The 12,501-nt window shown below is 40.3% G+C and overlaps 1 protein-coding gene across 4 annotated transcripts in view; it reads left to right on the forward strand.

Moving 5' to 3' along the window:
* LOC107842367 overlaps positions 1–12,256 on the forward strand; it is a 31,680-nt gene extending 19,424 nt beyond the window's left edge. For 2 of the 4 annotated variants that reach the window (XM_016686176.2, XM_047408028.1), the window contains exon 10: positions 11,783–12,256. The gene's annotated coding sequence lies outside the window, so the exon portion shown is untranslated. Of the gene's footprint in view, positions 1–9,406; positions 9,710–11,782 lie in introns of those variants that run through there. The other 2 variants (XM_047408036.1, XM_047408019.1) reach the window with 2 other exon arrangements.
* The last annotated feature ends 245 nt before the right edge of the window (positions 12,257–12,501 follow it).

Consider the following 12,501-nt stretch of genomic DNA (forward strand, 5'->3'; position numbering starts at 1 on the left):
CGGAAGGATTGCCGAGCTCAGAAGAGGTGGAGATTTCTCTGGATTCTACACTTGATGTTGAGACCCATCGGGATTCTACCGATACTCCTCCATCATCGAGCACCGCACCACAACCTCGGTCCACACAATCAGCACGGTCTTCTACGGTGACATTTGTCAAGGTTGCTTCTATGACTTTGGCAAATAATGTTACTCTTACCCAATTGGTGGCGGACATTCCCCAGTTCATTCAGGCTGCTATAACACCTCTTCGTGCCCGTGTAGCGAAGTTAGAGCAGGCCACGCTTGAGGCGAGGGGAGATTGTGGGGGGTGGCATCTGTGAGGGAAAATCTTGATAGTTTACAAGTGGAGATCCACTCCGGACAGCCCTCTTTCGGTCTTGATGAGGACGAGATTGCTTTTTCACCGGAGACTTCAGGACCAATGCTTCCATTTGATGATTTGTTCGGAGAGGGTCATGAGGACATTGATGATGAGGCCGAGGTTGATCTTATAGAGGGGCTACCTGAGGCTCGACAGGTTGAGCTCGCCATGCAGTTATCCAAGGATGAGGAGCACGTACGGATGGTTGGGGCTAGTTCTAGCACTCGACATGATGATGAGTCGCCCTTCATAGCAGACTCGATGAGAGGAGCCCAGTCTGACGAGGCTCCTATTGAGACAGAGAGATCATTCACCGACAGGAATTCGAGCGTCTAGTGCGCCACAGGGAGTCTCTACCCTACTCTACTCTCTTTTACTTTCTCATTGGGAACAATGCAATATCTTTAGCAGCGGGTGGGACAGTTTTATGATTTGTTTGATGATCGGTATCTACTGTTTCACTTTATGGCATTTGGTTGGAAAGATTGTATGGACATACTCTATGTTATTTCTTTAATGTTTTGTATTTGTTTTTTGTTTTTCATTTTATTTTATTTTATTATTATTATTAGCTTCTAAAGTGAATGATAATTATTTCATGAGGAATTTTTAAGATTTTCACTTTTTGTCATGTGGAAAATTCAATAAACTTTCCATTGATATATGATTCGCTTAAATCCGATAACCGGGTAAGAAGTTATCACTATTTCAAGTTCCCATCGTAAAACAACGCCATATTAGTCAGTGGCGCGCCGCGCCACAAGAGGAAATGGCATTTGGCAATTTCCAATAGGTGTCCGCGATTATGGCGCGTCGTGCCAACACTCAAATTTAGAATTGTCCTTTTTCCAGTGTCTCAGTGCGATTTCTCCCGTGTCGCGCCAAAGTTTCAAGTCACAAAGGAAGTGGCAACGTGATGGCCCCGCGTCGCACCATCCCTCAATTTCCCAATTGTCAAAATCCAGTGACACAGTGCGATAACTCCGCGTCACGCTAAAGGTCCAGTTCGGAAAAATTTTACTGAAATTAAATGATGTGTTCAGGGTTAAAAAGGGTCAATTTTCTACCCCTATTTAAACCCAATAACACGTGATTTAGCTATTCTTCACCCAAAATATACTATTTTCTCTCAAGAACAAGCTAGGGTTTCTATTGGGGATTTAAATTCAAGAAGGTTTCACCATCAATCTTCACGAAATCACGAACTAAGGTATGCATAGTGTTCATTTATGGACTCCTCTCGTCCATGAAGCCCAAGAATCCCTTTTCTAAATTCAAGTTATGGATTTTCTTATGAATTTCATGATTGGGCTACTTTTGTTCATGTTCATAATGAGTAACTGAATTATATTCCATGAATGAGTGTTAAATTCCATATAGGTTGATTTGTATCGGTATAGATTCATGAAACCCTAGGACTAAACCCTTGAACGATTAAATTGGAATTGAATCACGACAGTTAATTGTATGATATTGTTTACACATTCTGTACAGACTTCAGTGTGTACAGTTTTGTTTTGGGTATTGTATTACCCCACAGATGTTATCTCATCCATGTTATGTTCAGTATTGAACCTTATGGCTTTTCAGTGCATATTTCCGCATTATTTAGTATTTTATGCAGTATACAAGTACAGATATCATTCATGGGTTAACTTGTGGTCCTTCGGGGTCATGATCACTATGTAGCGTTTCGGTTCAGCAAATCGAAGTGTTACAAACTTGGTATCAGAGCCTATGGATCAATGCGGCCTAGGAAGTCTGAAAGCCGCATCTAGTAAAGTCTTGTACATGGGTGTGTTGCGAGCCACATTTATGTGCAAGAGGCTATGAGATGTTTAGGAACAATTTCCCTTCTTTCAGTATTCATGTTGTGCCAGTGAGCATAATCACAAGTCAATCTCTCAGTCTAATCCGCTTCTTCTCTTTATTTTATAATATGCCTCCTAAAAGGAGAAATCAGATAGCCCGGAGAACCTTTGGGCGATCATGTTTCTCATTCGGAGTTCAGGACCGCATTTACCACCCTTGCTCAGTCAGTAGTTGCCCATAATGAGAGACTAGCTGTCGTTTCGGCCAACCCAGTGGCCAACTCTGCTGCAGCTAGGATTCGGGACTTCACCCGAATGAATTCTCCGTCCTTCCACAGGTCTAAAGTAGATGAAGACCCTCAGGAATTCATTGATCAAGTTTAGAAAGTGACAGACATCATTGGGGTGATTACTATTGAGGGTGCTGAGTTAGCCGTATACCAGTTGCAGGATATGGCTCATACTTGGTTCAAACAGTGGAAGTCAGAAAGGTCAGATGATGCAGGTCCTATAGAGTGGGAGGAGTTTGTCACTGCATTCTTAGACAGATTCTTTCTCGAAGAGCTTAGAGAGGCTAAGGTGCTAGAATTCATCAACCTTAGGCAGGGCAATATGACGGTGAAAGAATATTCTCTAAAGTTTACTCAATTATCCAGATATGCCCCTCATGTGGTTACAGATGGCAGAGCCAAGATAAGTAAGTTCGTTTCAGGGATAAATGATAGCATGGTTAGTGAGTGCAGATCCGCCATGCTAAATAGTGACATGACTTTAGCCAGACTTATGATTCATGCTCAGCAGATAGAGGAGCAGAAGATTAAGCAGAGGGAAAAGCAGAATAAAAAAGCTAGGACAGGTAGCTTCAATTTTAGTCAGCTTAAATCAGAAGGAGGAAACCGTTCTCAGTTTCATCCTAAGTCATCAGTTCCATCTCCTTCTTCAACCATGCTCCAGCTCCTAAGTTCAGGGATAGAGTGTCAGGCTCTAAGTCTCAGGGCAGTGTCAACAATGCTCGAACTAATATCCTTTGTCAGACTTGTGGTAAGAACCACAAGGCTACTTGCAGAGCTGGTAGCGATGTCTGTTTCGTTTGTGGTAAGCCAGGCCACAGAGTCAGAGACTGCCCTCAGTCAGGTTATCAGAGTCATCTCGGCTCCTCAGCTCAGTCCGGTTGCCCGAATCAGTAGAGTGCAACGCCCAAATAGACTATATCCTCTTCAGACCCGACAAAATCAAGAAAATTCTCCTGATGTAGTTACTGGTATGTTACAGATCTTTCATGTGCATGTTTACGCTTTGCTAGATCCAGGAGCTTCTTTGTCTTTTGTTACTCCCTATATAATAGTTGATTTCGAAATCAGTCCCGAAATTCTAGCAGAGCCCTTCTCAGTCTCTACCCTAGTGGGCAAAACCATCATAGCCCGGCGGGTATACAGGAACTGCCCGGTTATGATATTTCAGAAGTCACTTCAGTAGACTTAGTCAGATTAGAGATGACTAATTTTGATGTCATTCTCGGCATGGATTGGCTTCATTCCTGCTATGCCACAGTCAACTGTAGAAACAAAATAGTCCAGTTTTAGTTTCCAAATAAACTCGTCCTTGAGTGGAAGGATAGTATCCGCTTTCAAGGGTCAGCTTGTTTCCTACCTTCGGACAAGGAAAATGATATCTAACGGATATGTCTATCATTTTGTTCGAGTTAAGGACACTAGTTCCGAAAGTCCCAACCTTGAATCAGTCCCAGTAGTGAATGAATATTCAGATGTCTTTCCCGAAGATCTTTCAGGAATTCTTTTCGAAAGGGAAATAGACTTCGGCATTGATCTTCTTCCAGATACTCGACCTATCTCTATTCCTCCATAAGAATGGCACCAGTAGAACTAAGAGAATTGAAAGAACAGTTGAAGGATCTCTTAGATAAGGGATTCGTCAGACCCAGCATTTCCCCATAGGGTGCACCAGTCTTATTCGTGCGCAAGAAAGACGGTTCTCTCAGAATGTGCATTGATTACCGTCAACTCAATAAGGTCACGGTCAAGAACAATTATCCTCTTCCCAGAATTGATGACTTGTTTGACAAACTTCAGGGTGCCAGCTATTTCTCTAAGATAGACCTCAGATCCGGCTATCATCAGCTCAGAGTTAGAGAAAGTGACGTTCTAAAAAGAACTTTTCGTACTCGGTATGGTCACTTTGAATTCTTAATCATGTCATTTGTTCTTACCAATGCCCAGCAGCTTTCATGGACTTGATGAACCGCGTGTTCAAGCAGTACTTGGACATGTTCGTCATAGTCTTCATAGATGATATTGTGGTCTATTCCCGCACTGAGCGCGATCATGCAGACCATCTCAGAACAGTACTTCAGACTCTCAAAGATCATGAGCTATTCGCAAAATTCAGTACGTGCGAGTTTTGGCTAAGGTCAGTAGCATTCCTTAGTCACATCGTTTCCGGTAATGGTATTAGGGTTGATCCTCAAAAGACCGAAGCAGTAAGAAACTGGCCAAGACCTGTCTCTCCATTAGATATCAGGAGTTTCTTGGGTTTGGCTGGCTATTACAGACGGTTTGTTGAAGGATTTTCATCCATTGCACCCCCTATGTCCAGATTGACTCAAAAGAAAGTCAAGTTTCTATGGTCAGACCCTTGCGAGAAGAGTTTTCAAGAGTTGAAGACTCGACTTACCTCAACCCCAGTCTTAGCTCTTCCAGATGGTTCAGATGGGTTCGTGGTGTATTATGATGCATCTAGAGTAGGTTTGGGTTGTGTCCTCATGCAGCATGGTAAGGTCATAGCCTACGCGTCCAGACAGCTTAAACCCCATGAGAAGAATTATCCTACTCATGATCTTGAGTTAGCAGTCGTAGTCTTTGCCTTGAAGATTTTGAGGCATTATCTCTATAGAGTTTATGTAGATGTCTTTACAGATCACAAGAGTCTTCAGTATGTCTTTTATAATAAAAATCTCAATCTTCGTCAGAGAAGGTGGTTAGAGCTTTTGAAAGACTACGACATGAGTGTCCTCTATCATCCGGGCGAGGCCAACGTAGTGGCCAACGCTCTCAGTAGGCTATCCATGGGTAGTGTTTCTTATGTGGAGGATCGTAAGAATAAGTTAGCTTAAGAAGTCCATCAGCTTGCCAGACTAGGCGTTCACTTAGTCGATTCTTCAGAGGGTGGTGTATGTATTTAGAGTAGTTCAGTATCATCTCTAGTTTTCGGGGTGAAAGAAAAGCAAGATAGAGATCCCAGCCTGGTCAAGTTGAAAGAGTCAGTTCAGGATCATAAAGTAGAGGTTTTCTCCCAAGGGAGAGATGGTGTTTTGCGTTGCCAAGGTCGTCTCTATGTTACAGGTATAGACGACTTAAGGCAGCGAATTCTTGTAGAAGCACATGGTGCGCGCTACTTTATTCATCCAGGGGCGACAAAAATGTACCACAACTTGTGGAAAATCTATTGGTAGAGTGAGATGAAGAGAGACATTGCTGAGTTTGTGGCTAAGTGCTCTACATGTCAGCAAGTTAAGATAGAGCATCAAAAGCCTAGTGGGTCCATGCGGAGTTAAGTATTCCCACTTAGAAGTAGGAAGTTGTGAACATGGACTTCGTGATGGGTTTGCCTCGAACTCATCATCAGCATGATTCAGTCTGGATCATTGTAGACAGAATGACCAAATCAACTCATTTCCTTCCAGTTCATACCTCTTCTTCAGGCGAGGATTACGCCAAACTCTATATCAAGGAGTTGGTCAGATTGCACGGTGTTCTATTGTCCATTATCTCAGACAGAAGTACCCATTTCACCTCTCATTTATGGAAAGCGTTCCAAAAGGGTCTCGGTACCCAAGTTCATCTCAGTACAACCTTCCATCTTCAGACAGATGGTCAAGCAGAAAGGACCATTCAGACTTTAGAAGATATGCTAAGGGCGTGTGCAATGATTTCAAGGGAAGTTGGGATGACCACTTGCCTTTGATTGAGTTTGTATACAACAACAGCTATCATTCCAGTATCCAGATGGCTCCATTTGAAGCTCTCTATGGTAGGAGATGTAGATCTCCAATTGGTTGGTTCGAAGTTAGTGAGGCCTCAGTCATAGGTCCTGACTTAGTATTCGACGCCTAAGAAAAAGTCCAGTTAATCATAGAAAGACTTCGGGTTGTTCAGAGCCGACAGAAGTCTTATGCAGATGTTCGTAAAAAAGATCTCGAGTTTGAGGTTGATGATCATGTCTATCTAAAGATCTCTCCCATGAAGGGAGTGGAGAGATTCAGCAAGAAGGGAAAGCTCATTCCCCGATACATCGGTCCCTTCAAGATTCTCAGCCATTTCGGCAAGGTAGCTTATGAGCTCAAATTGCCTTCAGATCTAGCCTCAGTTCATCTAGTCTTTCATGTCTCTTTGCTCAAGAAGTGTATAGGTGACCCACCAGTCGTAGTCCCTATTCAGAGCATTGATGTTCAGAACAGTCTCTCTTATGAAGAGATTCCAGCCAAAATCTTAGACTATCAGACTCGTAGATTGAGGAACAAAGAAGTCCGTCTAGTTAAAATTCTTTGGCGAAATCAGTCCGTCGAAGGAGCTACTTGGGAAGCAGAAGCAGGTATGCGTACCAAGTATCCTCACCTCTTCTCCGCCAACTCAGATCAAGCTCAAAGTAATAGTTCTCCTTAAGCTTACTCAGTTTCATGATCAGTGTTCATCACGAACTTGGTATTCAGTTTCATGTTCATGTTCCCAGTATAAACTTGGTATCAAGTACCATTGCATATTCAGTCATGCATTCATGTATCAGCTCAGTTATATAATTATGCATCAGATATGCATTCTCATTGTGAGAAACTTAGTTCCTCGAAACATTCAGTCATGCATTCATGAATCAGTTACACATGCATCAGATATGCATGTTCAGTATGTTATGTTCAGCTTGTCAGTCATGAGATCATGTTCCAGTTATTCATGTTCAGTTCATGTTCAGCTTATTGTTTCCCCTCTCAGTCAGACTCATTCGAGGATGAATGTTCTCAAGGGGGAGATATTGTAATACCCCAAAGATTTCTCGTAAATTTCGTCCCAAGAATGCGTAGTATTAACTTCTAAAGTGAATGATAATTATTCCATGAGGAATTTTTAAGATTTTCACCTTTTGTCATGTGGAAAATTCAATAAGCTTTCCATCGATATATGATTCGCTTAAATTCGATAATCGGGTAAGAAGTTATGACTATTTCAAGTTCCCGTCGTAAAACAACGCCATATTAGTCAGTGGCGCGCCGCGCCACAAGAGGAAATGGAATTTGGCAATTTTCAGTAGGTGTCCATGATTATGACGCGTCACGCCAGCACTCAAATTCAAAATTGTCCCTTTTCCAGTGTCTCAACGTGATTTTCCCCGTGTCGTGCCAAAGTTCCAGGTCACAAAGGAAGTGGCAACGTGATGACCCCGCGTCACGCCAAAGTTCCAAGTCACAAAGGAAGTGGCAACGTGATGCCCCCGCGTCACGCCATCCCGCGATTTCCCAATCATCAAAATCCAGTGACACAGCGCGATAACGCCGCATCGTGCTAAAGGTCCAGTTCGGGAAAATTTTACTGAAATTAAATGACGCATTCAGGGTTAAAAGGGTCAATTTTCTACCCCTATTTAAACCCAACAACACGTGAATTAGCTATTCTTCACCCAAAATATACTATTTTCTCTCAAGTTTCTCTCAAGAACAAGCTAGGGACTCTATTGGAGATTCAAATTCAAGAAGGTTTCACCATCAATCTTCACGAATCACGAAATAAGGTATGCATAGTGTTCATTCATGGACTCCTTTCATCCATGAAGCCCAAGAATCTCTTTTCTAAATTCACGTTATGGATTTTCTTATGAATTTCATGATTGGGCTGCTTTTGTTCATGTTCATAATGAGTAATTGAATTATATTCCATGAATGAGTGTTAAATTCCATATGGGTTGATTTGTGTCGGTATAGATTCATGAAATCCTAGGACTAAACCCTTGAATGATTAAATTGGAATTGAATCACGAATGTTAATTGTTGTATGATGTTGTTTACACATTCTATTCCTACTATGTGTTTGGTTGTATGTCTAGATGAAGGGAAAGTGTCTAATTAGCATGATATCATGAAATCCCCATGTACGTACAAGCTTATGCCTATCACATGTTTGATGAAATGTTTCAGTAAATGTATTATGATGATTATTATGTATTCAAGTAAGTCATGCTTTGTCAGTTTCCTTCCATTGAGTCCTGGTACTTGTACCCGAAACATTAGTTGTGTACCTAGAGCCATGTCATATTTTCACGATACTCTCAGTCAAGCTATGAATCCTTAGACTTCAAATAGTCTTATGACTCAGGAAAAATCACCATGATCTCATGACTCAGTCAGTTGTCAGATATGAGTAGTATTTCGTCAGTCAACGAAACTTAGTAACTCAACTTATGTTCAGTAAATCATGTTCAGTGTCCATTCAGATGAGAGTAGGAATTAGCACCGAGTGAACCCAAGGATGGGGACACACACTATTAGATGAGGGTGTGGCCCTTAGAAGTCATCCTTGCATTCCAGAGCTATGTAGCCAGCATAGGTTGAGACATCAACACTGCCCGATGAAGGTTGATGAGGTGGATAAGCACTATCAGATAAGGGCCCCACCGTTCTCTTTTGGGGACACTATCAGATAAGGGTCGCCCACAGCTTGTCCTTACCGTGGCGCGGAATTGATACCCTGCCAATTGGGGTTACAGATTGGACCATAATGGCATATCAGGTGCATGTCGGTTAAATACTACCTCCCACAGTTCCAGTACCAGTCTCAGTAAAAGAACTCAGATAGTTCTTCAGATTTAAGACTGTCAGATGCAGTCAACTCAGATACAGTAAGGAACTCAGATACTTTCATCAAATTCAGAACTGTCAGATACAATCACCCATGTTTTTAGTTACATTCAGATACAACTATTTATACTATCAATTATATCAGTTATTAGTATGTCATGTCATCAGTATTCAGATTCAGTAATCACGATATCACAGTGTCAGTTACAGTTACTTATTTGTGTATGCATTCTTGCATTCATGTTAGACAGTCAGCTAGCATTATTCATGCATGTTAACCCTTGCATTAGCCTACCTCACATGTATACTCAGTACATTTCATTGTACTGACGCATTTGCGCTATGGTGCTTTCTTTTTACGTTACACCATAGGTTCAGAGACACGAGTTCCAGATTAGCAGTAGATTCCAGTCTCAGCAGTCAGAATATAAGTGAGCCCTCATCCTTCGAGGACATGATTATTTCTCCACTATTTCATTGATTAGCTATTAGTTGTAGTTAGTTGGGGACATGTTCCATCAATTCCTTATTCAGATTATTCAGACAGTAGAGGCTTTCATACTAGATACAGACTATTATGTTTCAAACTTCAGTGTTTACAGTTTTGTTTTGGGTATTGTATTACCCCACAGATGTTATCTCATCCATGTTATGTTCAGTATTGAACCTTATATCCTTTCAGTGCATGTTTCTGCATTATTCAATATTTTATACAGTATACAGGTTCAGATATCAGTCATAGGTTAGCTTATGGTCCTTCGGGATCATGAGCACCGTGTAGTGTTCAGGTTCAGCAAATCAGGGTGTTACAATAATGATGTCAAATATTATCGTTTTATTTTGAATTTGTGTTATGCGCTTTATTTAAATGTGGTATACGATTGTGCGCATTGCTCTTGTCGCCTTTTGTATATACGTGTCTAATAAATTTCAAGGGTTTTCTTCGAAACTCGATTCTTTCCTAAGGAGTAAATTTTTATATTCTCTTTCTTTTGATCTTTTATTTTTATTTTAGTTTAGTTTCTTTATCGAACCAAGTGATAATTCACCCATGAGGGATGACGAGGTGACATCGTTAGGTGAAGTATCTAGTCATTTTGATTAACTAGGAAGAAGCAAAAATTCAAAAATACTTCCAAAATGTCATTGGCAAGGAATGAAATATTTTCTTGACAAAAATCAAAAATATAGTTGCAAGATCAAGGATGTCCTGAGTTTTCTTTTGAGTGAGATCATTAAACTCAATTTTTGGCTCTTTCTTTACAAGGATGAGTCGTTGAATCGGAGTAACTTATGAAGCTTAAATTGCTCAAATTGATTGGGAGACTAAATTCTTGCTCTATGAGTACGATGCCATGAGTGGTAAGATTTTTGAATAATTCTTGTTCATTTGTGTAGTCTAGAACTTGCCCCGAGTGTATTCAAAGCGAAATTCTAGGCAAGTTTGGTTTGGAGGAATGATCCGGGGTCCTTTTTGACTCGTCACATAACTAAATTCCAACCTTAACATTGTTCCATAGTCAACCCACTTGAACCTTTTTCCCTTTGTTCTTTCTTATTGTAATGATAATCATGCTAAAACACCTAAACCCTTTTGAAAACCCCTTTTTTGACACCTAACCTCCTTTGATGCATTTCATGATTCTAGATAATCGATTATAGGCAAAAGCCTAAGTTTGGGGGGTTGTGTATTTGGGAGAAGATGATCAAAGAAAAGATAAGAAAGGTGTATGTAAGGTTGTCGATACATGTGCTTAAAAGACAAGAGATATGCTTGATGATAAAATTGAATATCTTAGCCCATAGAACTTGAAAAAAAAAATTGAATGAGTGAAGGGCTAAGAAAGGCTTATAGGTAGAAAATCTCTTGAAAAAGCCAAAGAAGTGAAAAAAGAAAGAAAATGGTGGTTTTGAATGGTTTAGTAAATGTTAAGCAATTAGTTAAGAAAATATGGAAAATGATTTGAAAAAGAATAAGGTGGGTGGTTTGAAAATTTTGGGGGTAGAAAGGATTGAGAGATTGCATTGAAGGAGGTCCTTTAGTCAACTGATCCATATGTATTCCTTCCCATACCTTAAACCTTCATCTTGACCCGCAAGACCTTGGTGATTCCAAACTAAGTAGGTCTACATTAGTGACGAAAGACACAAAGGGCAAGCCTATGGTTCTATTCAATGTACTTGAATTTCTCTGTGAGAGTGAGTGAGTGTGAATTCTTTCTTTATTTGAGCTCCCTTAAGAATTGAAATATATTTGGTGTATGGAGATAACTCTTGCATGTGAGCGGCAACGGTACTTTTGGGTAGAGGGTGATGTTTTACTATCGGTTTGGGTAAATGAGTGAAGTTAGTTGCATTGTGAAGATTGAGACAATCTTTGCTGATTTTGTGTCTTATCTTAAGATGTTTTGTGATTTGGAAAATTCATTTGATACAAACTTGCATCCTTGCTTCATAAATATGTGCTTATAGAAAAGTTTTGGTTTACTTATTGCCATGGCATATGTGGAATGTGTTTGTAGACTTTTGTTAGCCTGTTCCTTTAGTATAGCTTTCTTCTAGGTGGATTTGAGTTAAATACCCTATCTCATTGAATTATTCTTGGCTGCTTGAGGACAAGCAATAGTTTTTGTTTTGGGGGATTGATAAGTCATCGATTTGACGACTTGCTAGCACCTTTTAAGCCTAAATTATCATGCTTTTCCATTGATTTGATGGTACTCTCTTACGTAATGCCCATTTATGTAGGTTAAAGAAAAAGAGAAGATTGGGCAAGTCATTCAAGTATTAAGAGGCCAAATGTGAAGGAAATGAGTCATCCGCTTTGGATCCGCTTCACATCTGCTTTGGAGCTGCTAGCCATCTGCTCTCTGTCTGCTCTTCATCCGCTTTGGATCCGCTCAAGCAGATCAAGAATAAGGTGGCAGTTTTGTAATTTCCATCATATATAGAGTGGAGTTTAAAAGGAGGGTTTTAGTTCCTTTTTCAAGACCTAATTTTCATCTTGTAAAAATAGCCTCTCTTTTAGCTTTTTATCTTCTCTCTTCTCTTTTAGCATCTATTTTTCCATCTTTTGAGAAGTTGGTACTAAGCTTGAATGAAAAATATATGTTAGCGACTTTCCATTGAAAAATTAGTGAAACCCCAAGTGTGGGACTACATTGTCTCTATTTCTCATGGATGAAGTTAATGATAACTTTGGTATATTCTTATCCCTTTTATCTATGAGTAGCTAATTTCCAATCTTGGGGTTATGCTTGCTTAGGTAGTGGTAGTACATGGGTTTTGGCTAATTATTCTTTTAATTAGTTAGTTATGATGAGTGTTGCATTTATTTCATGAATTAATTGAGAGTTGGGGGTTGCAAACTCCAACCACCTTAGAACCCATCTCATTCTTGAAAGAGAGGACATGGGTAAGGAATAAATGCAACCAATAACTTGATTCATTTCATTTAATGGTATCTC

Source organism: Capsicum annuum, chromosome 1 (assembly GCF_002878395.1).
Source record: "Capsicum annuum cultivar UCD-10X-F1 chromosome 1, UCD10Xv1.1, whole genome shotgun sequence".
Taxonomy (NCBI): domain Eukaryota; kingdom Viridiplantae; phylum Streptophyta; class Magnoliopsida; order Solanales; family Solanaceae; genus Capsicum; species Capsicum annuum.